This window comes from Etheostoma spectabile, unplaced genomic scaffold, assembly GCF_008692095.1.
Source record: "Etheostoma spectabile isolate EspeVRDwgs_2016 unplaced genomic scaffold, UIUC_Espe_1.0 scaffold00569564, whole genome shotgun sequence".
NCBI lineage: Eukaryota > Metazoa > Chordata > Actinopteri > Perciformes > Percidae > Etheostoma > Etheostoma spectabile.
In genome coordinates, this window is record NW_022605196.1 from 2,707 (window position 1) to 30,190 (window position 27,484).

The 27,484-nt window shown below is 43.3% G+C and overlaps 1 pseudogene; it reads right to left on the reverse strand.

Annotated features, from left to right (window-relative positions):
• Nucleotides 1–5,936: 5,936 nt before the first annotated feature.
• Nucleotides 5,937–26,884, reverse strand: LOC116685137 (hippocampus abundant transcript 1 protein-like; annotated as a pseudogene).
• Between the last annotated feature and the right edge of the window lie 600 nt (nt 26,885–27,484).

The window sequence follows — 27,484 nt, forward strand, 5'->3', positions numbered from 1 at the left end:
ATTACGACTTTAACATTACTATTATAGTAAACCTTATTTATACAGCACCATGCAGCAGTGTAACAAATTGCTTTACATGGGATAAGTATAAACAAACAAATACAAAATACAATACAAGATTAAAAACAGATTGCCAGACAAGGGCAGAGTTAAAAAAACAAAACAAAAACAAGCAGGGTCATACTAGGAACCTGAAGGAGGACTGTTAGAACACTGTCACTGAGGTCCAAAGCAATCAGGCAACTACGGCTAGTGAGAGGAGCTATATGTACTAACATAGGAGTACTAAGTAGGGTGCTCCGATCAGGATTTTTTGGGCCGATTACCGATTGCTGGAAGCAGTATTGGGTTGATCTATATCTTTACTTTTATTTATCATGTCATATATTTTAACATGTATTCATTTTCATAATCCTAACAATGTATATGTATTCAAATTAATAGAAGATAATGTATTGTGAATTGTCAACTGTTTAAGTCTCCTAAGAAGCTTTGTGCCGGTGACAGACGTGCATTATGGGTTTATGGTGTTGTCATTATACATAGGTTTATTTGGTTTAAAGTTAGTCTATTTTGTTATTATTTTTTGTTGTATGTCCTTTTATTTGTGGTTGTTGTGTCATTTTTTTTGTTTTTTTGTTTGGGTGGGTGGTGCAATTAACAAATTGTCTGTACTTAACTGTATGTACTCATCACAGATACTGTACGTTTAAACATAATTTAAAGCTGGGGTAGGCATTTTATGGAAAAGGCAACAACCAACCAGAATTTGACAATTCTGCCCTCCAGCTGCAGCTCTCTCCCCTCTGTCCAAACCCCTCTCACTAGACCAGCACAGGCATGCACTTCAGACAGTCCCCTGCACAGTATGAGTATTAGTCATTTCAATCATTTTGATCATTCTCTCCATCTCTGAAACACTTCGCAATACTGACACGTGTTTTATTGCGTTTATTGTCAGAATCTCTGTTAGAGAAGTCCCCCTCGTCTTGCTTTGCAGTGTATGCGGTTGTTGCCAAGCTGGAAGCAATGCAGTTTGATAGCAACCACACTTTCCCTATTCCAACATGTAGGTTGCACCCTGTTTGAATGTGACAGCAAAAACAACAGGGTCAGGGTTCAGAGTGATAAGGCTGACTCACTCTGGTGGCATGAATGTACTGACATACTAGGGTTGTCAGTCTGCAGTATCTACATGTACAAGCAGTGCAGGAGATACCTGAGAGGTAAATAGAAGGAGTTTACAATAGATAATAATTTTTAAAGCATGGCCTTGGAGGAAACAGTATCCAGAATGTTGGGGCCTTGTGTGTGAAACAGCCAGTCCTTGGAGGCCCACACCTATCCCTGGTTTAATCGTCAACTGCATGTGCAAGGAAGTCACATAAGGAAACCTTGGTGGTCTGCTATAGAACATGGGAAAGCAGCCACTGTGGCAGAGGTTAGTGACAAACCCAAGTTCACACAGACGTGCTTGACTAGAAGAACAATGAGGTTCACACATGATTCACCCCCAGGGCTCTTCCTAGACGCCATACGCTACACTTCTCCGCCACAGGAAAAGATGCTGCCGCGTGTCAGGGCCGGGTGGAACATCCACCCCTGGGCCCACTCCCCTTCCCAGTGCCTCTGAGGTGCAAGGTTCCAAAGAAAGATTTCTTCCTGCCGACATTTAGTGTTTGCAAAGACAATACTTTTGAGGCAGCGCTTGATGGATGCTCTGCCTCTCTGAGGTTAATGGACACTCACATTTGTAGTAACGGTGCTGTGGTGTGTGTATGGCTGCAGCCAAGTCCAAGAGGCCAGTTTTGAAACATGCAAGCACTCTTCCACTCTCATGCACCTATTTGAAGCCCGGAAAGTAAATGTGCTATACAGCGAGCGACTCTGCATCACAATACATTCCAGCAGCTCCCCCAAATAGTCACGTGGCCCCTTTTCATCCCCAACACAAGCACAATTAACAAGAGGGGCTCTTGCACTCACACTTGTGATCTGAGCAACTACTTTTTTTAAAGTGCTCAGTCAAGTTGCTCTTGTTAAAACATGCCCAATCCTTTCCCTTCCAGGGAGCTGTTAATCCCAACAAGGCTCTGTGTCCCTTATTTCTAGAGAGCTGGAACCTGACGTTTGTGTTTGTGTTGTATGTGTTGTGTAGCTACGAGCACTGAAAGCTGCAAGTTAAAAGCATTCCCCCTTCCTTTCAGTGCAATGAGTTTTACATAGAAAGCAAACTAAAATCATAGTGCGATATGAAACAGTAGCAACGTGGTTTGATTATGGATGCTCAATAAGAGGCCCCATTGTGCTGATGAGTTCATTGTATCTAAATCCGCCTCAGTGGCCAGTGCCGTTAGAGGACTTCCCAGAAACCAACGGGGATGGATTATAGCTAAGAGCCTTGTTTTATCTCTTCTATCCCAGGTTAAGACCACTCAACACCTGTTGCTCCACTTGGACACTTTGCCTACATCAGCACATCGCAGCAGATAGAAGGAAACGCCAGTGAGGCAGACACCTCAGGCATGCAGAGATTATTCTGTAAATGCGGAGGGGAAATGTCCTATTAGTGGCTCACAAGTCTTCACGGTTTTGTAGACTAATCTCTCAAAAGCAAGAGTGAAAGTGATGGGAACACACCATTAATCTCATGCAGGATCATGTTAGCACAAGTGAAAAGTGTGACGGCAGGGAAGTAATGTGTTCGACCAGACTTGGCTTAACAGTCACAGGCTGAACTTAAAGCTATAGTGCATAGTTTCTCCAGTTGTGTCCACATGACACAAGCCTTCCGTGATCGCGGAGGGCAGGGTTACAAAACAAACCAGCAACAAAATTAGAGCATTAACAAAAGGTCTGGTATGTTGAACAGTAACTAAAGGCTGAATGGAATGCTAAAAGCATGTAATGGGATCTAATGTGATTTAGGATCCACGTTTAAAAAAAATAACACTAAGAATTAGTTTGTTACTTGCAGAGGCACACCCAGATCACTCAATAAGCTTTGACATGAAGAAAAAACAAGAGTGTACACCTCCCAAAATCCACAGAGACATCAAACAATTAATGTACAATAAACCTTTAATAAATAGTTTGTCATTAGTTTCCCATATTTACATAATAACCACCATTTACTTATGTTGCCACTCATTTCTTGGCTAATTTTAGGCACACAGAGAGGGGGTTCTGGCCACAAACCACATCAAACTAAAAACAGGAGTGGCTAGCAGGTACGTTTTGAGAATATATAATAATTGCACCATACAACCACAGACCAAGAGGTGGCCATCTCCTTGAGCAATAAATATACATTTTCTGTACGTACAGGTGATTTTTGTACATCTACAGTCATCTGCTGGAAGCTGTACAAGTGCACATGGGGCTGGTGCAGAATCTTACCAATTTATGTACGATTTGAATTTATGAGTTTACCAATGTGTTGTTCCAATAAGATAAATAAACAGAAGTAGGATTTTCAGAGATTAAATAAACCCTCACGTCTAGTATCACCCCCTCTGAAATAATAAACTTTGACAGGCTAATTCAAAATGTTGAGGGTCTAGTGTGGTCAACATGTACAGCTTGGCTTGAACATTCAGCGACTTTTGTTATTGTTATCTATTGATAAATCTGGGACAAATATAAATTGTAACTAACCACGGTGAAATGCTTATTAAGTGACGACTGAACCAAAAACAGACAGATGGACATTTGATAATTACCATCTAGTCACAATGTTGAAAATATTCCTAAAAATGACTGGATGAAGTTTTAAAAGCTATTAAAAAAAGCATTAAACAAATCCTCAGCCAAAAGAAATTAAGACAAAAAAAAAGGAAAATATCCAAATCACTCAAGTGTGCAAGCACACACACACACACACACACAGTATGAAAAAGCAAACCAAAAAAAAAAGAATTTGGCACAAATATATATGACGTACATTTCTCCTCAGATATTGAACAGCATGAAACAGTGTAAGCTACTAATCCGTCTCAGGTTGTAATTTGGCTATTGAAATGCACTTGAGGCATTTATAAATCATCTTTGATTAGGATATTTTACCAGTTGCTAACAGTATGTGAACAAGGGAACACAGTGTCACTGATGAGAAGCACCAAAACCAGGCGTAGACCAATACCAATTCTGAAGCTGCAGCACAAGCAGTTTCAGTCCTGCAATTCATGTTCAACCTGCGCCACCTATTGGCAAGAAAGGTAACGGCAGCAACTTCAACCTGTAGACAGATCAGCTGATGTGCACGTCTACAGGAAAGAACAGCTGCTGCAGTTTGACACTTCCAAGTTTTTGTAAGTGTGGATATTTCAGGTTTTACATTTTTGTGTTAACTGGTTCACATTTACTAATGAATTCTGGGACGTTCATATTTATCTCAATACCATTGTTTAACCTCCGTCTTCTGGGTACTTTGTAGATTTCTAATTGAAGATTTCATGTCCACTGGAGGGTGAAAGGGAGGACTAAAACAGTTATTCTAATCCCAGTTTGTATCCTGTGTAAATGGTTTCTTTAAGTTGTTTGATTATTCCTGTAGTTTTGGGTTGATTTTAGGTAATGGGTATTTATTTTCTATATTTTCGGCATTATTAACAAAAATGAGAACACTTCTATTTTCATGTTTATATGAATAAATATCTTTAATCTTGCACTTTGAGTGACACTTCCCCGCTTTATTTTTTTTACTTTATCATAGTCGTTTGTGGTAAATGTAAAACCTTAAGACCACTCAAACATCAGTTTTTAAAAAGACAACTCTGAAGCTGTAACATCTTCTCAAATTGGAGCAGCTGTACCTTCCTTGCCTGTAGGGGTTAATAACATTATTTCTGAACTACTGTTGCAACAACCTTTTGGAATGGGTGGCGCGGGTTGGCATGAAAGGACTGGTCTGACAATGACCAAATGGCTCCCTTCTGTAGAGAATCTGAAGGCTGTTACATGGGAGTTAGAAGCCACTTCCTTGAGGTGCTCTACATCTATAATTTTTTTTACCATCTGTTTGTTACCATTTGAGGAATGTGCAGTGCATGTTAATTAAATTTCAAAAATTTGATGACAGTTTCATTGTTCATATTACCACTTTAGAAATAACTTTTGAATGATCTACTGCAGCAGCATGAGTGATATTCGGTTAACCTGATGATATCAATTCAAAGACTCTATTAACAGTCAGTGCCGACACTGACATGCTGATAGCAACGCTCAAGCTCCAAATGGTCCCAAGGCTTTTAAAATAAACCATGGTTCTGTAAGCTTTAACCCTGAAGGTGATAAATGTCAGGAAACAAACTACAGAAGAGGCATGAAAACAAAAAGGAATAAAAGAGTGTAACAGCTCCGATGGGAGCGAAAGCGCAAGATTACAGAGCCTTCTCAGACCTCAGTCTTCATACAGGTTACGTTTTTATATATTTTTGAGGCAACATTTGTTTCTTGAATAAAAACTTTAAGCACAACTAGCCTTCCGTTAGAACAGAGAAAAATACACAACCTGAACTGTACTACTAATCTAGGAGAATGGCAAGTAAACATTGAAAGAGTTTTAGCTAATAAAGTGGTCTCTCTTCACACACTTCTCTCTGTAAGTGTGATGTTTTAACAAGTGTGGTGTTAAAGCTTTTTATAGCCGAACTGGTTGACCCATTCTGACCTAGATTAGGCTGTGCCTCTCCCCACACTGGTTTGCAGAGACTCCTCTCACACAGTGGACAGTTGCTTCTGTGCATTCAGCCGAAGAACTGTGTTCCCTTCTTAGATGCTTTAACAAAGCTGTCTTCGCAACGACAAGCATCAGAACAGAAGTTAGCTTGTGAAAGACCATTAGACAAGTGCTCAACTAACTGTTTGTTACACTCTTGCTGGACAAACAGAAAAAGTTGCCACTTCACTGGCTACAGGAATATGAAGAAGCACACAAGGATTTAGCAACATTTGAGATCTACGCCACTCACACTCTAAACCAAATCACTTTGGTTCTGTTTTGCACTAGGAGGGTGGCAAGCTGTTATATGCTCCACTCCGTTAATGCTTTATAGAAACAAAGGATTAGAGTCCATCTTAGCTAAGTCACACACGCCTTTCCACTGCAGCCGAAAAAAATACTCAAAGGCTCTCTTTATACAGGGTCTTTAGAGAGTCCTTACAATACCCTGCTTTAAAAAAAGAAAATGGCTGCTAAGGAGGAGTGCCAACTTTTGTGCTGTGGACACAAACACCTCTTCATGGCACTTGAGTCTGATGTGTGCCTGAGGTGAGAGTGTGTCCATGTGGTAAAATGTGTGCATCTGTCCATGTGTGCATGGGTGTTGGGTTGGAGCACAGTCTGCCCCTCTTAGCTGTGGTTATACACTGCTGTCCTCCAACAGTGGCTCCTTGCCCTCGGCCCCGCTGCCTTGAGGGCTGTGGGAGTGACTCTGTGCACCGTTGCTGTGCTTCTTATAGGCGCCGGGCCTCATGCCGGGCCCTGTGTGCTCGGGGATAAACAGGCCACGAGCAGGGACAGCAGCACCGAGCATGCACCAAACAGGAAGGGAGGACCGGGGATGATGGCACTCTGAAGAGAGACAAACATTTTGTTTAAGTACAGCTACCATATGTGGAACTTATTAATTGTATTGTGTAACAGTGTTTGTAACTACCTCATCAGTGGGGTTGGCCATGTTCGGTTTGGCACCTTTCTCAGAGCCGTCCGTGTCGGTAAGCTCCACGTGGAACAAGTAGAAGACAAAACCGTAAAGAGCGGGGCCCAACCGTTACAGAGGCCCCGGATTCCAGTAATCATCCCCTGGACAACACCTTCAGGCAGACAGATAAAAACATAACACCGTCAAAAGTCTCTGATACATGCTACATTTCAGTGCCCAATTAAAAAGAATTACCGTTATTTGTCAAATAAATAAAAATGTATGGCATAGTTTCAATTATCTGTCAGCTTGCAGCAAGACAACCATTTTCAGACACAGTTATATATCAGGAAAGATCATGTAAAATTCATCATGTTAATTGGCATTACATATGGGTTAAATTCTTACTTGTGTTCATTTTCACTGCGATTAGATATATAATAATTGAAACAATTTTAGCCAATTTAGACTGTATGTATTTGGGCAGAGTTCATATTTAGCTGTTTTGGTAAAATCCTAAACTGATGCATGGTAATTTTTATTAAATAGTAAGGTCAGGGTGATAGATGTTGACAGTTGAGAAACTTACCCTGTTGGTCGGGTCTGCATTACGGGACACAATGGCGCTGATGGCAGGGAAAGTGATGCTGGACATGGCTGCAACAGCTCCAGCAGCCCACATCATCCTACAACCAACACACACTTTATTAAGGACACAATAAACTTTATTCAAGCTTTCAAAAACTGAGATTTAAACATGCCTGTCAGAAGTTCAAAGCTGGTTCCTGCTTGCTACTCTGGTTAAACCTTATGGCTCAGAACAAAACAAAAAATACTTGCGCATCTATTCCATGAGATAGGTGGGTTTGCATGTATGACAGTGTGCGCAGTGGTTTGCAACTTAAAACCTTATGGCTGAAAAAAAACATATCTGAATAAATTGTGAAAAAAATAACAAAACAAGAACTTGAAATAAATAAAAAGGAAGTGATTAAACCTCCAAAATAACCAATGTCAAAGCAAATTTTAGATAGGTATTCTTCTTTTTATTAAATTTATGAAAAACTAAATCATGGCAATGATTGTATGTTTTCCATCATCACTTGACTGCTTTAGAGTTCTGGTAGTTTGTGTGGTAATCCCCAGGTAGAGACACTAGAAGTAATAGATGCAGTTTACTTTTTGTGTGAACATGGAACATCTTGACCTTCATTTAACTTAATTTCTTGGGTATTGACCAAAGCAGAGAGGAACAACAAGAAGACATGTTGTGAATGTTTTCTGTCAGAATCAATAGATATTACGGGTCACTCTGTCTTCCCCTCTAGGCTGAAACAAGAGACACTGACGCAGTTGTTATGATCTCACTTCAAGAGAAGTGAATAGGATAGTGTGACGTGTGTGTGTGGTGGTTGTTTAGTAAAAGTACTACTGCTATATTTGTTTTTTTAATATATATATATATATATAATTTAAAAAAAAGTACAGAATCTCAAACTTTAACTACCAAGACAGTAATGTCTGTGCATATGTTATGAAAATCATTTTACATTATTCAAACAAGATCTTTCAAGTTACAACACTATATTGATGCTTTTAAAAGAGTCTCAGTTATCATTACAGTGTCACCATCTAGCTGGTGATGTAAAATTGATTGAGGCTATGCTCCCCTCTGGTGGTTGTCAGGGCAGCACAACAAACATGGACAAAGACTAGAAATTAAAATGAAAGAAAGAAAAAAAATAATAGACAAGAAAGACAATAGTGCCGGTGTGTTTGCAACGTTCACTGGGGATTGGGCCTGAAACACATAGGGTTGGGTATTAGATTTTATTTTTTTAACTTTAGTTTCTATTGAATATTCAACACATTACAACTGATCAGTCACCTCAATTGTGAGTATATATGAAAAAACAAAAACTCCTGTGAGAAAAGTGGTGATAACCAAAAAAAATAGAAATAAAAATACATTTCAAGTCAATGCTTTATCCACTGAGTCCAAGCTGTAAAACAATGTCCTTATGCTTTATTTAAGTAAAGTGCCTACTTCAGCCATCTTTTGGTATAAATACCTTCTCTCAAACCAAGCACAAAAGTCAACCTTTCCATTGCCCTTTATTCTCGTATGACATCAAACCATTGTAGCCGTTTAGGACAATCAGGCTTATACCAGTTATCTGTTTTCCTCGCTGCTGTACGGAGTATCTTGACTAGGTACCAGTCCCTCTGTACTTTTACAGGTGAAATATGACCCAGTATAAGACTATGCATGAGGAAGGAATCTTATATCCAAATACATTACTCAAAACTAAATGTATATCCTCCCAAAATGGCTTCAGTTTTTCACAACATCTTCTGTTGAAGATGTTTTACTGCTAATCTGAGGTGTAATAAAAAAACGCATCAAATCATCCAGTTAAACAAGTATGTTAGTTTCACACATATCGTACCATACAGCTGATGAAATTTCCACTTTTAGTTCCTTATCCCATCTTGTTTTCAAGTATAACGTTGAGTTGCCCCTACATTCCGTAATTCTTTCATAAAACAGAAATGATTTTAACGCAGTTACTATTGTCCATAAGCACTCATCATATAATGGATGGGTGATTCTTGCGAGTTCTCAATTTTCAATTAGATTTTTTTTTGTCTGATTATGAATTCTGGTTGTTATCTGACCGTGCTTCAGGTTCTTGGAATATATTTGAGTAACACTAAAAGCGTGAATGCAATCCTTAAATATATTTACTCAAATGAGGTCTCTGTATCACAATCTATTGTGAAGCTTGTCCTCACTTGAACCTGAGCTCCATGGATACAAGGAATACAGATAGAGCTGTAGTCTTAATGTATTTCTGGTTCTTAGTGTGTGGGGTCCTTTTGAATGAATTTGGTGGAAAGGCATGCACGCTAGAGGTCACTAACCAGGGCTGAGAGCCAAAGCCGTACCACGCCAGCTGTAGGATCTGGAAGCCGAGGCCGAGTAGGATTGTGTGTCTTGTCCCTATGGAACGCATCAGGATGCCCAACACCACAGTCTGCAGAAACAGCACACAGGTCATACAATACAACTCTGAGGAGGCATTAGGTGTTGTAGAAAAATATTTAAAAATCATTTTTAATCACTCTTGAATCTTGTCTCTTATATAGAGCTAACAATTACTTATTGATCAGACAAAAAAAAGGAACATTATTTAAAATAAATCTATAGCTTCAATAGTTCCATCCCTTGTTATCCCTTGCATCCCTCCATTAAATGTTACCATTTGCTGATTTTCTTTGTCTTCTCTGATGGTAACCTAAATATCTTCTTTTTTTTATTTTGGTCTACTCTATACACACATATTGCTCTTCCTCAAGTTTTTTTTTTTTACCCTGTTGAAAGTTTTTTGTGCGGAGGGCGTGGTATGCTGTACAGCACTGTGATGCAAATCTGTGATATACAATTAACATTTGTCTTGACTTTAAGCTGTGACCTTAGGCTATAAGTGAAATGTTTTTCTATTTTTTGCCACGATATATAGACAAAACAAATACATTAATCATTAAGAATAATAATACTAAAACTCCAAACACGAGCAGAGGACGGCCTAATATTACATTGTAATTTTTTCAGTACCTGGGCTAGTATTGAGAGGATCCCCACAACAGCAATAAAGGCAGCCACTGTCGCTGATGAGAAGCTTATGACCTGTTGGTTAGGAAGCAATCAGATAACAAGTTAGGACATGAAAAGACAAGCAGAGTCAGACAAACATCTATCTCAAACACAAAGCCTTCACCCATTCTCCACCAAACAATGAAAGAAGGAGTCTGTAAGTGGCCTTTTGTAGATACGTGCCGTTTACTACTGCATCTTGGAACAACAAAAAGTGCTCCTCTTTGTCCTCCCCTTGTATTTAGGTCAAATATGCTGCCTTTTATCTCTTCAATACAGGCAGCCTCAGGAGTAGGGCAGCTGGTGCGAGGTTGTATAAATTATGACAAATGAATGTGGAGAGCAATACGATAAAGCAACTTGAGCATAAAGGGGAAAAGAGGGCACGTAGAAAAATGTTATCCCAACGCTGCAGAACTACTTTATTTTTTCCCACCCCCAAGATGGTAGCAGTGGAGACTGTGTGTCTGACTTGCCCAACTGGTTCATCTGACACTGTTTACACAAACTAAACAATCCCCACTTCAAGCAGTTTTTACAAAGAGGTCACATCTTGTCAGTCCACCTTGATGCTGCCAGCTGCTTCCAGCTGCTACCGTACCATTGGATATTGACTCAAGCAGTCCATTTCGGACGTTTTTTACAATCCATCAGTTCTCCTACTGTAGAATTTTGCTGAGACACCCAATTAATTTTTCTACTTATTCACACATTAAAACCATCTGTTCAGAAAATCCGCTGACCTCATCTCACAGCATTGTAGGCAAAAGTGGTCGTTGGGCAAATTTCACCCCAGTTATACCAACGAGGTTAAAATAATAAGAGCCGACACTCCTTTCGGGTTGTCAATAAAACATCTGCGTGCAGCCACACAGCTGAGTTGCCGCCATTTGGACTGAACAAAGGGCTTGCAATAATGAATGGATATACAGAAAATATGCCATTCCTACTCAACCCTTGTGCCCTCCTCAAATTACAAATATTATGCATCTTTGTCAGAGATGGCAAAAGTCCTCACTTCCCGTACTCAAGTACAAGTACAGGTATTGTGTTTAAAAAAATACTCCGGTAAAAGTAGAAGTACTGATTTAACTTCTTTACTCAAGTAAAAGTAAAGTACAGGCCTGGAAATTTACTTAAAGTATAGAAGTAAAAGTAGCCTTGCGAATGACAAAGTTGGACCAGACAGATGTTACTAGAGCACGCTGAGAATCTACGGTGGACATGGGAAAAAGGCTCTTTATAAGACATTGGCTACATTTTAAATGGGTGTTTGCCAATAGGTCTAAAACACACAGCTTATTTATTGTGAGACTGGGACTTCAGTTAATAAGATTCTGACCGAGAAGCAAGATATGAATTCAAGTGTGATTTTGTGAAAAGTCTGTGTATATTCCCATCCAATTAGATTCAACTTGGTATGATGACGCAAAAATAATAACCAACTCCAGTGAAATGATTTAAAAATTAGTGAAGACTAGATTAGGACTGTATTTAAAGCGGATTCTGATTTCCAACTTTGCCCCAAGTTTGTCTGTTAAAAGTCGGACGGCGACAACTTCTCTTTTTGATGCTTCACTACAGTCAAGCAACAGAACAGATATGGGCATGGCTCTGCTGTGGCTGTGTGTGGTAATAAAAGTTCTATTTCGTATAGGCTTCGCCCCTAAGGGCTACGCTATTGGGTTTATCCCTTCGCGCATGCGCAGTCGTGAAGATTTTCTTTCCCGCCCTAGCGTCCAGCTCGGGCCTCAACTACGTCCGCATTTACTGCATATATACAGAGCGGACCCGTTGTTCGACTCCCACTTTTCTTCAACTTCGCAGTATGAAGTCAAGCTCAAGACCTTCCGCCGGTGCCCGTGTCTGCCCCTCCTGCCGGACCGGCTACATCCTTCCGCCGGACCTCCACCCCCGTTGCGAGGCCTGCCTGGGTGCCGTTCACGCCGGACAGGCTCTCACCCGCCACGCCTCCTGCCAGTTTGCGCCCGCCTGTCGTCTAAAGAGCTAACTCGACGGCGGAAGCTTTTCTGGTTTGCCAGGCTGGCGGGGACGGAGACGGCAGCTGGGCAGACAGACAGGAATCCGGGCAGGCAACGCCCTGGAGCCGCTGGCGGACGGCGTTTTCGACGAGCATGAGTCCGCTGACTCCGCTCTCTCTGACAGCGCCTCCATCACCGTTTCCCCTCCTCCCTCTGGGAGGGTCCCCCTCCTCCCCTTTGGGGGGATTGGGCCTCGAGACGGCGATTGATGCTTTCCCGCTGGAGCTCTCTCCGTCTCCCGAACGGCCTGGGGCACCGCCCGAGCGGCCTTCCCCTTTGCCCCACCGGCTCCAGCCTCCACCGCTAAGCTCTCTTTCGCCGACCTGCCGGAGATCATAAGGAGGGCGGCGGAGCTTAGAGGCATAGCGCTCCCGGCGGAGCTGCCAGCCCCCGCTCGCGGCCTTTTGAGCGGTGATGTTTATGCCCAGGAGCCGCCCTCTTCACGGGCCCCACTCTGGCCGCGCTTCGCGGAGCTTCGGCCATTTTGGAGGAGGCTTTCTCCCAGCCGGGGAAACTGAAGGCTCCGTCTCTCGCTATGCCCCGTTTACTCGGGTTCAGGGCGATACGGACGCAGGTTTTCCTTCAGTCCCTCCCCTGGAGGGGAGCCTGGCGTCCATTTTGCTTCCGAAAGCTACTTTCTTCGGCCACCGGAAGCCCACGCCTCCCTCTCCCCAGGATCAAGTGTGCGCTCAAGTCACTGACCGGGCCCACCAATGTGCCGCCCAGGGGCTGGCGGCACAAAACAACATCGCCTTACTGGCCTCCGCCGTCTCCGCGATGGCCACTACTCCCGGCGCCCTCCCCTCGGAGCTTGCCACGGAGATTGGTAAGGCTATGACCGCCATCCTTACCCTGACCACGGCGTCCACGGTGGCGCTGTCCAGGGTGATGGCTTGGCAGACTGTGGCCCAGCGAAACATCTGGCTCCACATGTCTCAGCTGCCAGCGGACATTAGACGCGAGCTTCTGTACGGTCCCATAGCCCCCGATGGACTATTTGGGCCGCGCCTACAGACTGCCACGTCTCATCTCCATCAAGCGGCGGAGGACGCCGAGCGGCTTCGGAGGCTCGGCTCGTGGAAGGCTCCTCCTCAACAGCACCACCGTCGCCATGACAACCGTCACAAGCGGAAGCGCCCCGCAGCATCGGCTGCGGCTGCGTCTTCCCAAGCTTTGGCGTCGGGGCCCCCACCCGGTCCCCCTCCGCAGCGACAGACTATGCCACACGGCCGTCAACCTGCACGAGGCCGGAGGACCATGAGAGCGGCCCCCACCTGGTCCAACCCGCCTCCCGAGCCACCCAGCAAGCAGCAGCGGCGGTGGCAATGACGGGACGTGGGGATCGACTGTCCCTCTTCAGCTGAGAGTTGGAAACACAACGGCCCTTTTAAGGGCCACTCCCTCACATCTAAAGAGCTGTTTCCCCTCAGCCGAACAGTCCCTGTTTGCTCTAAACAGGGCACTGTTATGACAGTTGTTCCCCACACAAGCACACACCAGGCCGTCGCCGCGAGCGGGCGCCACTGCGTCCCCGCTGCGCAGGCAGCGGAAATGAGCGTCCTCCCACGGGGCGACACGACGCTTGTCCACCCACTCCCCACGGCGATGCCGGCGGGGCGGGGGTCGGTTAACCCAGTGACCGCTCCCGCCCCACACGGCGGCGACCGGCCACTGCCCTTTCGAAAAGCCCTACCATGGGCTGGGCGACGCGATCACTCGTCTCGCCCAGCGGCGGGATGGGCTCTGCGCTCCCTGCTTGCCATGTCGGTGAACAACACTCAGACATGTGCTCGCCCACTGTCAGAGTGCAGCGCGGCATGGATTGGCTTGACACACATGGACTCGTGGATGTCAAAGCTGATAACACGGGGTTACACACTCCAGTTCGCCTCCCCCCCGCCCCCTTTCGCGGGTGTGTTGGAGACGACGGTTTCATCCCTGGCAGAGTCAGACGCAATGACGTCAGAGTTAGAAGGGTTGCTGGCGAGCGGAGCTATTTCCCGCGTCCCTCCAGGGGAGGAAAACGAGGGTTTTTACTCTCGCTATTTTCTCACCCCGAAGAAGTCAGGAGGACTGCGTCCCATCCTCGACCTGTCGAAATTCAACCGGTATGTCATGGAGCGCCCCTTCCACATGCTCACCATCAGGCACGTGTTGGAATGTGTGCGCCCCAACGAATGGTTTACATCCGTGGATCTGAAAGACGCTTACTTTCACATCCAAATCATTCCCAGGCACAGGAAATTCCTGCGCTTCTCCTTCCAAGGGGCCGTTTCCAGTTCAACCGGCTGCCGTTCGGATACTCACTAGCCCCCCGCACCTTTTCCAAGTGCATGGAAACGGCGCTCCAGCCTCTACGGGAGAGGGGCATCAGAGTCCTCTTTTACTTGGACGATCTGCTCATTCTAGCCCCCTCTCGGGAGCGGGCGGCGCTGCACACTATGGAGGTTCTGCAGCACCTACAAACGCTGGGTTTTGCCATAAATTGGGAAGAGCGCCCTCGTCCCCGCACAATTGATAGTTTATCTGGGCGTAGACATGAGCTCGATCAGCATGAGAGCCAGGCTGTCAGCACCGAGGCAGGAAGCCCTGACTTCTCTCTGTGTCCCGCTTCAGGCCGCGCGCGACAGTGTCAGCGCTGTCAGTTATGCGGCTCTTGGGCATGATGTCCGCGGCACACACGGTGGTCCCCCTGGGTCTCCTCCACATGAGGAAAGTCCAGAGGTGGTTTCACACCGCCAGCGGCTCGATCCCATTCGCCACAAATGGCAAATGCTGTCCATCCCTCATTCCCTCCAATCAGACCTGGCATACTGGGGGAGTCCCCAAACCCTGTCTTCCGGGGTTCCCTGGGCAGAGTGACGTCATATGTGACGGTGTACACAGACGCGTCCCTCACTGGCTGGGGGGGAATGTGCGAGTCACAGGTGGTGGGAGGGCCTGGCCTCCTCCCCTCTCCCTCACATAAACTGCCTGGAGCTGTCCACGGTGTTGAAGGTGTTGAAACACTTTACACCAGTGGTGACGGGGAGGCATGTTGTAGTAAGGACGGACAACATCACGGCGGCGGCATTCATAAACCGCCAGGGCGGCATACGCTCAGCCCGGCTGTTAGAAATAGCCAGACGCCTCCTGCTGTGGGCGCACAGCCACCTGCTGTCTCTCAAAGCAGTATATATCCCCGGGATTTTGAACCGGCAGCCGACTTGATGTCGAGGGGGGGGCCCTCCCACAACGAGTGGAGATTGAATCCCACTATCGTTCAAACGTTATGGAGCAGGTTCGGGGAAGCGGAGGTGGATCTGTTCGCTTCACGAGAGAACACACAGTGCACACTGTGGTTTTCCTTGACCGCGCGGGACAACCCTCCCCTCGGCGTAGACGCCTTCTCCCACAACCCTGGCCAAAACCCTCCTATATGCTTTTCCCCCGGTCCCCTGATCCCTCGCCTCCTGGAGCGCGTCCAGGAGGAGGATCTGTTAATTGTTCTGGTGGCACCGGAGCGCACGAGCGCATCCTGGTTCCCAGCCCTCGTTCAGCTGCTGGTGGCTCCCCCCTGGCAGATTCCGTGGCGGAGAGACGCACTATCGCAGCTGAACGGTGCGATCGGTCTCATCCCAGTGATAAATCAGAGGCTGTGGGGCTGGTTGCTGAGCGGGAACGCTTACAGAGATTAGGCTTGCCCCCCGCCGTGGTACGCACTATCCAGGGCTCCAGAGCCCCCTCTACCATAGCAGGCTACGCAGGGCGCTGGTCTGCCTTCCAGCGCTGGTGCACAGAGAGGGACGCAGACCCCACATCGTGTCCCCTACCTCTCGTGCTGACGTACCTACAAACTCTGGTGGATATGATGGATTTGTCATCATCACGTCAAAGCAACGCAGCAGCCATCTCATCCTGTCACGAAGGTTTCGGTGAGAGGACAGTTTTTGCGCATCCCCTGGTGAAGCGTTTCCTGAAGGGGTTTAGGCGTCAAAAACGGCTGTTCGCCCCCTCGCCCCCCAATGGGACCTAGCTCTGGTGCTCCGGGCTCTGGGGAAGCCCCCCTTTGAGCCTTGACACAGGCTTCGCTCAGAATGCTGTCGCTTAAGACAGCACTTCTCCTGCCCTAACGTCGGCCAAAAGAGTGAGTGATTTATGTGCACTGTCAGTTTCTCCGTCCTGCCTCTCCATTAGAGGGGACGGGAGCGCAGCCACCTTACAGCCAAATCCCTCCTTCACACCGAAGACTTTAACTAGTTCTTTTCGGTCAAGGGTGTTTTCCCTCGAGGGTTTTTTCCCCCACCTCACGCTAACGGTGCGGAGGAGGCTTCCCACCGGTTGTGTCCGGTGCGCGCTCTGTCACAATACATTTTACGCACGGCAAAATATCAGGAAAACTCAGCAGCTGTTTGTGCATTATAGAGAACACTCCCCAAGGATCAGCCCTCTCAAACAGCGTCTGTCTCACTGGCTGTGCGAGGCTACCCAGGCTTATAGCTCGGAAGGGAAAGAGCCCCCCCAAGACATTCGGGGTCACTCTACGAGGGCTCTGTCGGCGTCTGCGGCTCTATTTAAGGCATGGCAGTAGCCGACATTTGCGCGGCAGCCTCCTGGGCTTCCCCGTGCCCCTTCATCCGCTTTTATCTGCGAGATATGTCTGAATCTTCCATGTCTCATGCGGTTTTGTCCACAGTCAGTGACGCGTAATGCCGCGCTGAATGTGCAAATAAAAAATAAACAAAAAGCGGATGCCTTGATTGTTGCCAATCTCCTTCACACCTAGTGCTGAATGATCCTGCTCTGCTGTCTCACCTCTCCTGTACCTGGGGTATTTCTTGTGAGACACAGTTTTTATCTCATACATTGTCATAATCATGTTGCATGCACGGAGGTAATCATGTCTCTCCGTTGCATGCGCGACAGGATCAATCACGCTTAACCCCCATTAATCATTGTACTACTGCATCATATTGCGGGCCACATGAACCTTTCCGGCCACGCCATTGGCAGGGCAGGCTTTGTCAGAAGAATGACTCTGACTAGCCTCTGTACATTGTTGCTGGGGCAATGTGGTGTATGTTCGGCTTGTGGACCTTGTGCCGCAGGTGGCATTGACTACATCAGCTTCGCCCTAACCCAATAGCGTAGCCCTTAGAGGGCGAAGCCTATACGAAATAGAACGTTAGTTACTTTGGTAACTCCAGATTCTATTAGTATAGGCGTAGCCCTCTAAGGTCCGGGCCACCTGCTCCTAGAACATTAGTTGAAGAAAAGCTGATGTTTGGGAGTCGAACAACGGGTCCGCTCTGTATAGATGCAGTATGCGGACGTAGTTAAGCCCGAGCTGGACGCTAGGGCGGGAAAGAAAATCTTCACGACTGCGCATGCGCGAAGGATAACCCAATAGCGTAGCCCTTAGAGGGCGAAGCCTATACTAATAGAATCTGGAGTTACCAAAGTAACTAACGATATAAATAACATTGTAAAGGCTACCATACACAATGCATAGGAATCATATGATAGTAAATAACAATAAACCCACTATTAATTACATTATCTTAATGAGCAAAGACATTCAACTCGCGGTGTGAGGCGCGTGTCCGCGCTATTCTTCTACATGCACTCACAATCACACCTGATAGACAACCTCTAGTACAAAACTAAAGTAACGAGCCAATTTTGCAAAATGTAAGGAGTAGAAGTACCGATAATATTCATATTAAATGTAAGGAGTAAAAGTAAAAAGTCGCCAAAAAAAAGAAAGAGTAAAATATCTGAAAAATCTACTTGTACAGTAACAAAGTATTTGTACTTCATACTTCCCATCTCTGATCTTTGTGGCAAAAATGTACACGCACACAAAACTGCTATAAATCATAATATATCAATTTTTTTTCATAAATCTCTTAACCAACTTCTAACTTGCTCAAAACTACCAAACAATCATTTTTAGGATTTTAATCCTTTAAATGTCCTTTTAATTCTTTAAAGTAATTATTATTTATGAAAAACCCAACAGAACATTAATTATTTTCCACAAAATAAATCGTAGGGGGAAATGGAGCTTTGGTGGTGATTAGAGTCTTGAATATGTCAAAGACTATCAACAAAACGGATATGATTGCATTAGTATTTTTTAGTAGTGCCAGATACTCCCTCAAGACACCTTTGTGGACAAAACTGCCTCTTTGACTGCCATTAAAACCAAGTTTTTATCTCACTGCCTTTACTGTATAAAACCATGCATTCTGTCCATTACGTCAGCCTTTCATTTTGAATAAAAGTGATATGGTGATATTTGACATTTTTACTGTATTCCACCAGATTCAACCATTTTCCCTTTGTAGGCCAAAGCTGAATCATTGTATTTTGTCATATTATGGAGCCTGTGTGATAAAAAAAGTGATGTATTTAGAAATTAAGTATACTTCTGTATGAAAACAGGTAATGCATTTGTACAGGCCGTCTATAAGTAGGGATTGTTAGAGTGCATGTCAGAGAAACGCGCTTCACACCGCAAGCGGGCATGTGTCCCCCCGGCGAAAAGTGAAAGAAAGACTCGCTGTCCGTGGGACAACTAGCCAGTGGAAATCGCGTGTGTGTTAGTCCTTAAAGCTTCAGTAGGTAACTTTTGTAAAATGTATTTTTTACATATTTGTTAAACTGTCACTATGTCCTGACAGTAGAATAAGAGACAGATAATCTGTGAAAAATCAGCTCCTGTGTCTCCTCTCTGTGCTCCTGCTGCCACTTGCAGAAAAACACCGCCCCGGTCAGAACAGCCAATCAGAGTCAAGAGGACTGGCTTAGCAGTGTCAATCACTCGTGTACGCGCTGCTCATACCCCTCCCCCGCACAGCGCGTAACAGCTCAAGATTGCTAGTGCACTGCAGCTGTGCTAATCGCGGAGAAACAACTTTTCAGGAAAACTGCCAATTTCTCGAGTGACACCTGCTCAGAAAACAAAGACGGAAAAACAGAAGAAGACCGATGATGAAAAGCGAAATAAAAAGACAGAATTAAACGGCCCGAAATAAAACGAGGGTCAACATCGAAGCGGCTTTTCGAGGTGGAGGAGCTACGCCTACTGGAAGGATTCAACACGGATTCTGAGCTAGCGTTAGCCACATTTCTGCTCGACATGTAAGTATCCCTGCTTGATTTGTTTAATTTTTAAAGAACAAGCGTACACAACTAAGATATTGATGGTTACAGTACACTGGTGATAGCGCAAATCTCATTTAACTCTGTAGCTTGTTGCTAAATCTTACAGTTAGCTTGTAGCACGGCAGGACTGTTGTAGCAGGTGAAGATTAACTTTACCTGCTAACTCCTTCACCTCAGTATAAGTATATTGTTTCGATGCCTACATTTAGTAAGCCAAAAGGTGTTTTTGGTGATCACAATAACTGTAGCTATGTTAAACTACTTTTTGTGCGCTGTCCCTGTCAACGTTTGGCAAGGCAGACTTCTACTTTTGATTATTTTTTACATACACGTTTTCTTCCCCTGAGGATGTAATTTGTAAATCAAATGTCTGACACACATTCTTGTGCTCCTTCACAGTCAGACATGGCCCAGACTCAGAGGCACGTGAAGGAATCGTCTTTCAGTCCAAATCAAAATGTTCAGGATTTCCTTGTGCAGTAGTACTTTGCAAAAAAAACTGATTTATTTTACCCATATGCAAAATAAAACCTAAGATATATTCTAATATGTTGTTATTCCTTGCTTATTGAGCTTCCTCACTGATTCATCATTCTACTGAAAGTTTACTGTTTTAAATTGATCCAAAAGGTAATTCAGTAATGTATTGTGTAACGTGCTACTTTTGTTCACACAAAGTGTGAGCGATTACATAAAAATATTTTAAACCCTTTATTGAAATTTACAACACTTTTAATACAATATTTTAAATAAGCATTTTTTACATAAGCTATACCCTCCTCAGAATAAATCCCCTCTACTGTCCATGAGGATGTGGAAAGCATCGGTGCCCTGCTTACTAGCCTGCGCGTTCACGGCAAGCTCCGCTGTGGGGGAGCTGTGGAGGGGGGGGGGGCTGTAGAGCAGCAGAGAGCAAGGGGAGGGACCTGTAAGTGTGCTTGTTCAAATTTTTTGGCTAAGTCCACGTTTTCTCAGAACTCCCTACTGCAGCTTTAAGAATTGTAAGTCGTATAACTCATGTTGTCAGTTTGTTAGCTGGGATTTAGTTGTTTGTGTTCTTCACCTGCTAGCTAGGTTTCATGTGGCTGTTAATTCGATATAATGCCGATGTTGAATGCCCTTGCTCACAGCGTTTTTTATGTGCATTACACTGCATTAAGATAATGTATTAATAGTTGGTTTATTGTTAACTGTTTATTATTTGCTATTTATTTCCATGCACTGTGTATGGTAGCCTTTACATTGTTAATTATTTACAGCATTTGACGGCATAAAAATCAGCATATGTCAGTCTGACTGTCCAGTGGCCGATCGTCCAATTCCCGTCAATCGGTGCATCTCTCTAACTTGTGTTGTCATACAGTCATTTTTGTGGTCTTTCGGTAAATGTGTAAGCAGGGAGAGCAGAGCGTTACCTGTCTGAGATAGAGAAAGAAGCTTGAGTACTGGCCGGCCTCGGGGAGGTAGGAGAGGAACACTGTGATACAGATGAGGAGCACTGTGGAGTCCTGGCCCACTTTACGCAGAGACTGCCCAAGAGAACAGTAAGAACAATTTAACTTGTTATAGCATAGCTACACCATTTTAAAACATGAGCAAAGTTAGTAGCTTTTGGACATACTGATTTAACATTGACTCCTAATTACATTAGCCGTTAGTAATAAAAGTCACCTCCGCAGCATATTTTCCTGCCATAAGCGGCATGAATATTTTGCCGAGCTGCTCAGTACAATCTTAGGATAATTATGTATAATTGCGTTGCTATGCAGGATTAATGATTTAATAAAAGAATTTGTCTGTGGGCAACATGCCCTCACACACAGTTTGCAGCCCTATCAAGTACGTTTCTAGATGACGCTCTTTACTATGATGAAAAACCATTATAAAGATCCATATCACTGTGAAATAAAAGCTTCCACTCAATAGCTTGACCTTAAATTATTCTAAATGTTTAGATTCCAATAAAACACTAAAAGCTGATGGAGCACGCTACAATCAACGGCTGATTAGTAAAAAAAAAAAAAAAAACTTGCATAATACTGGTTCATAATAGACTAAAAATTATCAAAGAGTGTTGAGTTAATACTCACAGCGAATGGGTCCGCTTGCTCCCAGGAGATGGGTGCTCCCCACGATGCTGGCCTCATCTTCTCTGGAAGCGACTCCGGTACAGCCACCAGGATGAAGCAGAGTCGAGCAGGGCAATGGCGGTGGCCAGGATTACCACCAAGGTGTCACCATAGGCCACAGACAGGTAGGCTCCGATGGCCGGGCTGGTAACCAGGCTGGCCGCAAAGGTAGCAGATACCTGGAGGGAGGAAGAAGCAGAGCTGAGGTAAGCCAAGTGGAAGTGATTGATCTTTTGTACAGTTTTGAAAAGTGATAAAACAAATACAGGAATTATTCTTCACGAATAATTGCTTCCTTTGATTCCATAAATGCTTCTGCTTAAGTTTAACAGCACTCAGTTTTGGTCAACCATCTCCTCACCAAACCGTATGCTGTGCTCCTCTCATGCTCCTGTGTGATATCTGCCACATAAGCAAAGATGACAGAGAAGGTGACGGCAAAGACGCCGGACATGGAGATGACTGCAAAGTACCACCTGAAAGAAAAGAGTTTGGCTTGTCAGCACAGACAAATGTTTACATTGTAAATCATACCTGAAGTTTACAATGCTTTTTTTACTGGTCATTTTGGAGCTGTAGTTTCTGTTGTTCTATTGACTGCATTATGTTATATGGTGTTTCAGACCAGAACAGGACAAGACTTCATCTTCTACCTTGATAGAAGACTGAATAATTGTGTCAAGTTGTCCGTGTTTGGAACTCACCATGGGCTGATCTTCATCAGTGGAATAGTGCGCAGGTGAAGAAGACAGTTAGCAGCAAGAAGGATTTGCGTCCCCATACGTCTGACAATGCTCCAATCAGCGGAGCACTCAGGAATGACAACAGGCCCTAGAGAGAGGGAGGGAGAAAGATAAGTGAGGACATGGTACAGAATGGGAGGAAAATTAAATGATAACTTTTGTAAAGTTACCACTCATAGATTCACAATGATTGTCAAACGATGAAGGCCAGAAAACACAAAAAATCTTTAAAACTGTCTTGTCTGCTAATGAAAGACAAAGTTATTTTTGATTTTTAAAGTTATTTTTTCCATGACGGATAAAGCAATCTTATCTTTCTTTTGTTCTTGAAAAAACAAAAACAAGCAATTCATTATGTTGACATATAGACAACAGATTGTCATAATTGCTTTTTGGTTGCCAGTAAAAGGTTTTGTCAACTCAATTTTGCTTGTTCGTAGGGTAAATGCTTCTTGCGCAGACAACAACAATGTTCTTAAAAAAGGAACATGCCACCATTTGTAGGAAGAAATAGGTTCTCCCTAGCTAGAGATAGGTAGCCAATGCATTTTTTGTCTCAGTGTATGCATGGCTAGTTAGCTAAGCGCAGTGGAATCCTATGTTGCCGTTAAATGTTGTGTAAAAGTGAGCCTGCGTATTAACAAAGAGTACAAATTGCTATGCAGATTAAGACTACAGCAACATCGGTTAACCGCAATAAAGTATTAGAGAATTTGTTTTATGAGATGGGTCGCACTTTTGTTGGATCCTTCAAAACACGTTTCCAATACCTGTGTGCGCCGTGCGTCGCCCTCAGCGTAACAATAGCTATCCTATGAGCCCATGGATTCCTATCAGAGGATGAACCCACCCGCAAGTCAATTTGGCTTCCGAATGTTAAAAATCCACCAAGCAGCTTTATATATGTTTTCGTAGTTAGTCCGTCTATTGTGCTTTGTTAAACAAAAACGCTGTTGTAGAAATGCCGTCATTAATTAACGTTATGTCACCGTCGTTCCTGGAGATTTGTGCTCTTAGGGGTATGACTCTTATAGTAGTTGATTTTGTTTAGATATGCCAAATTGTAATTATACAAATCATTATTGTCACTTGTTGCCATAGCAACTCCAAACATCCTGGGAAATAGCTGTCTCAAGCTAGAGAATTGCTCTGTTTTTATTTTAATGATAAAATGATTTGTTATTTATTGATGGGGATAATGTTCTTTTGTCAATTTTATGTTAATTTAAGAAAAAAATATATACGATAAAGAGGCATGTTTACTTCATAGGCTGTGTACTTGATGTATCCTGGGATTCATTCAAAACTTGAATATGTTGGAAAAAGTAAAATAAATAATTATTTTTAATTGGACTGAAAGAGACATGTATTGTTAATCGCAATTATTTCTGAGACAATTAATTGTACAGCAAAAGTTGGAATTGTTACAGCTCAACCTTAGACACACTTTCCTTTCCCTGAATTAACACCAGCAAGATGCACTTACGGCACTTGGCCCTCAACGTGCTTCTATGAGCTATTCTGTGGCCATTTGGGGAACCTGCTAGTGTATTTTAGACAGCTCGCAGGTGTTTACCTGTAGTCAAACTGCACTGGTCTCAAGCAGGGCATCGTTGGACAAGAGCACTCACACTCAGCAAATGTTAAAGGACAAACAAACCAAGACAAACTTGCTAGAGAACAAGATTGTTAATCAACTGCCACTGTAGTGTCTGTTGTAGTCTTACTGTATGGCTTTATGTGACTAGAAAAATAAATGTAATATTTGAATGAGTTAATCCACAAAAAGGTTTCCACTTTCCATTCATTTAAGTCATTGCATTTTAACACAGATTTTTCTTGCTATGCAATACGGTCTCTCATGAGAGACAGAATATTACGTTTGTGAATACTGTCTTCTTACCTTGACACCATGGATAAGCCCATTCATCAGGAATGTGTGTTGGGGGAATGTCTGGTGCAATACCTGAAAAACAAACAGATAACACCACGTTGTAAACATATACTGCATCACATTTTAAACAATGACTAACAGTGGTTTATGTACTTTTTAGAGTTAAACTACAACTAGGTAAACAAGTGTGACGCAACTGGACAAAAATGTACCAGAGAAAGGTTGAAATTTAAAAAATAAACCATTCAATCACTGAGGCCTTTGGAAGAAAACTATGGATGATGCAAATTTGTAAAACATGGGAACAGAAAAACTAAACTAAACACCATACAAAACAGAGTGTTATACATAAATTGAAGCATTACAGAGGATAAAAACTTTAAAAGTTAAAATAACTTATTTCCATAGTGGTCCTGGGCACCCCAAACTTTTAACAACACCAACAACACAGATCGCTGGGCCCTGCTCCATTACTAAGGGCAAATTAGGGCTGCCCGATATGAGGAAAACATCTAACTGCAATTATTTATTTAATTAGATATTGCAATTGCTATATAATTCACGATATTGGAGGAGTTTTTTTGCATGACTATTCTCATTTTCATTGAAAATATTATAAGCAAAAACATTCAAATGATTACGATGTGATTTTGGAGGATCTGTACCAAACAAAGACTCTTTAGTCTACAGGTTACGATTTGTAGGCCGGGATGTCTCTGCAGCGCCACAATACTAAATTCAGAATGTTTTGACAAATATTTAGCTTTTTACAAATAATGGTCCCCCCTGCAATTTCGATATTGCATTAGTCCATATTGTGATTTTGATAACATTTCGTTAAATTGTACAGCCCTAGTGCAAATTGTGACATGGTTACATAGATTTTTTTTTAAGCTTTTATTATTAACACATGAAAGGGAGATTTTTTTTCCATTTCTGACCATGCTTGGTTTACCACTACTGTGCCACAAATTAAAGAACCATAGTTAGGTGTTTCAGGATAAATACAGCTAGACACTGTGTTTCAGCAATTATGTATCTTTGTGAGAGTGCAGAGAGAAAAGGGTGTTCAGATAGTTAAAATCAATGGTATGTTCAGTTCAAAGTCTATAACGTCAGTGTGCAGCTAGTATGGAGCACAAGTGTCACTGACACTGGGGTGGGGACATGAAGCCGTGGTTTAATTTAGGACATGGGGAGCTCGACTGAGACTGAATAACAGGGTCCGATTATTTAAGCAAACAGAGGGAAAGCTTGAGTCATGGCTAATAATCTCTGCTCGTCCTCTGGTAATAAGTTAACCAACACACGGACTGTGAATGCTTAGTGACGACTGTTGCTGCTGGATACTAATGAAGTGGACTCATTAGGAGCAGTGAAGCAGTCCCTCTTATCTTTAGGCACCCCTTGATTAGTCCAAAATGCAAATCCTGCCTCTGCCCAGTGATCTTGAAGGCAACAAATCAGTAATTAATGCTTTACAAACCCCCAGTGATTAATGCTTAAGAGTTACAAAACACCACCTCTTCAATAATAGACCGCTGAAAAGCATCTATTGCATAAGCCTGTCTGATCATAAGGGGCACAGATGTTTGCTCATCATTTGTTTGAGATACCAGTTTCGTTTTAAAGATTTTTTGGGGCATTTAGGCCTTCCACAGGATGGATGAAGATATAAAAGGGGAGAGAGAATGACATGCAGCATAGGGCCGAAGGTTGGAGTTGAACCCGCCGCTGCGTCGAGAAGTAAACCTCTGTATGTGCGCATGCTCTACCAACTGTGCTAACCCGGCCAATGAGACACCAGTTTCTACCCAAAAATAATTACGTTGGAAGAGGAAAACGAGTGTAGAAAAAAGAAAATGATTAAATACAGAGTTTGGCTGAAAAAAACAAACAATCCCTGCTGGTATGAATGAAAGCATATCATCACTGACTCATTTTGGCACTTTGCTTATAAATTAGATCTGTTTTTGAGAGAGAGTATCATCTGTGTTTTTTAAATATTGGCCAATGATCTTCTGGTGCCATTGCTTTTAAAAATAAAACACAGGTTGCACTTAAAAGCCAATCCTCTAAATAATGCTGTTCGAGTTGCTTGTCACAATATGTAAACACACCACTCCGCAATGCTCTGAAGTGAATGTGTGGCGTGGTTTGCCTGGCCGGCATCTATGCTGTGGCCTGACAACACAAACCAGCAACCCCCTGATAAGCATTTTCAACAAAGAACTGGTGCTCAGACAATACAACAGTTTGATGCCCTGTTCATATTTCTCAGTCCATTAGCGCTTGACAAAACATCTGCCAACACACATGCATAAAAAACAAAAGTGCGTCACACAGGGCCTCATTTATTAGTGATCATTCATAGACAATGATGGGCTTGTGTGATTCCAGTCATGGGAAATGCCACTCTTTGGCTAGGTTACCAGCAAGGCGAGGTGTAGGCGTATGAATATATTACTAACTGCTCTGTCAGTTTACATAACAGTGCATCTATGTAAGAGTGCGTGTGTGTCCAGGCTTACCGAAAGCATCGGGGTGGTAAGAAGACCCCATGCAAAAAACCCAGGAAGATGACCACCACAGCATGGTAACACTTGGCTCACCAATTCCCTGAGGCTAGATGGAGACAGAGAGGGACATACAAATAGAAAGGTGATTAGCTAAAAAGCAAACATTTTTACATGTATCGCATGTATAAATACTAACACATTACCAGATTAACCGGATCCTGGGGAATTTCCTTCATGTATCTTTTGTAATCTGTTCACAGGACACACTCATCTAAACAATCTGTACATTTACTACAAAAACATTAACATATTAAGGGGAACTATGTGAATAAGGAATTTATATGTTCATAGTAAAGCTCCCAGATAGTAAAACAAATTGGCTGCATCCTGCAGACAATTAGGAATAGGAACATAATGAAACTAGTATTGTTTTCAAAACTGATGACCTTACAGAGAATAAAAGCAGTAGATCTGCTGCAGAAATTAAGCGGTTTTATTTTTTCACAATTGCATTTTTGGAAATTTCTCTATCTATCTATCTAGCCAAAAGTTTGGAACTACCTTCTCATTTAATGAGTTTTCTTTATTTTCATGACTATTTACATTGTAGATTATTACTGAAGGCATCAAAACTATGAATAAACACATGAAATTATTTACTAATAACTGAAAAACATGTTTATATTTTAGTTTCTTCAAAGTAGCC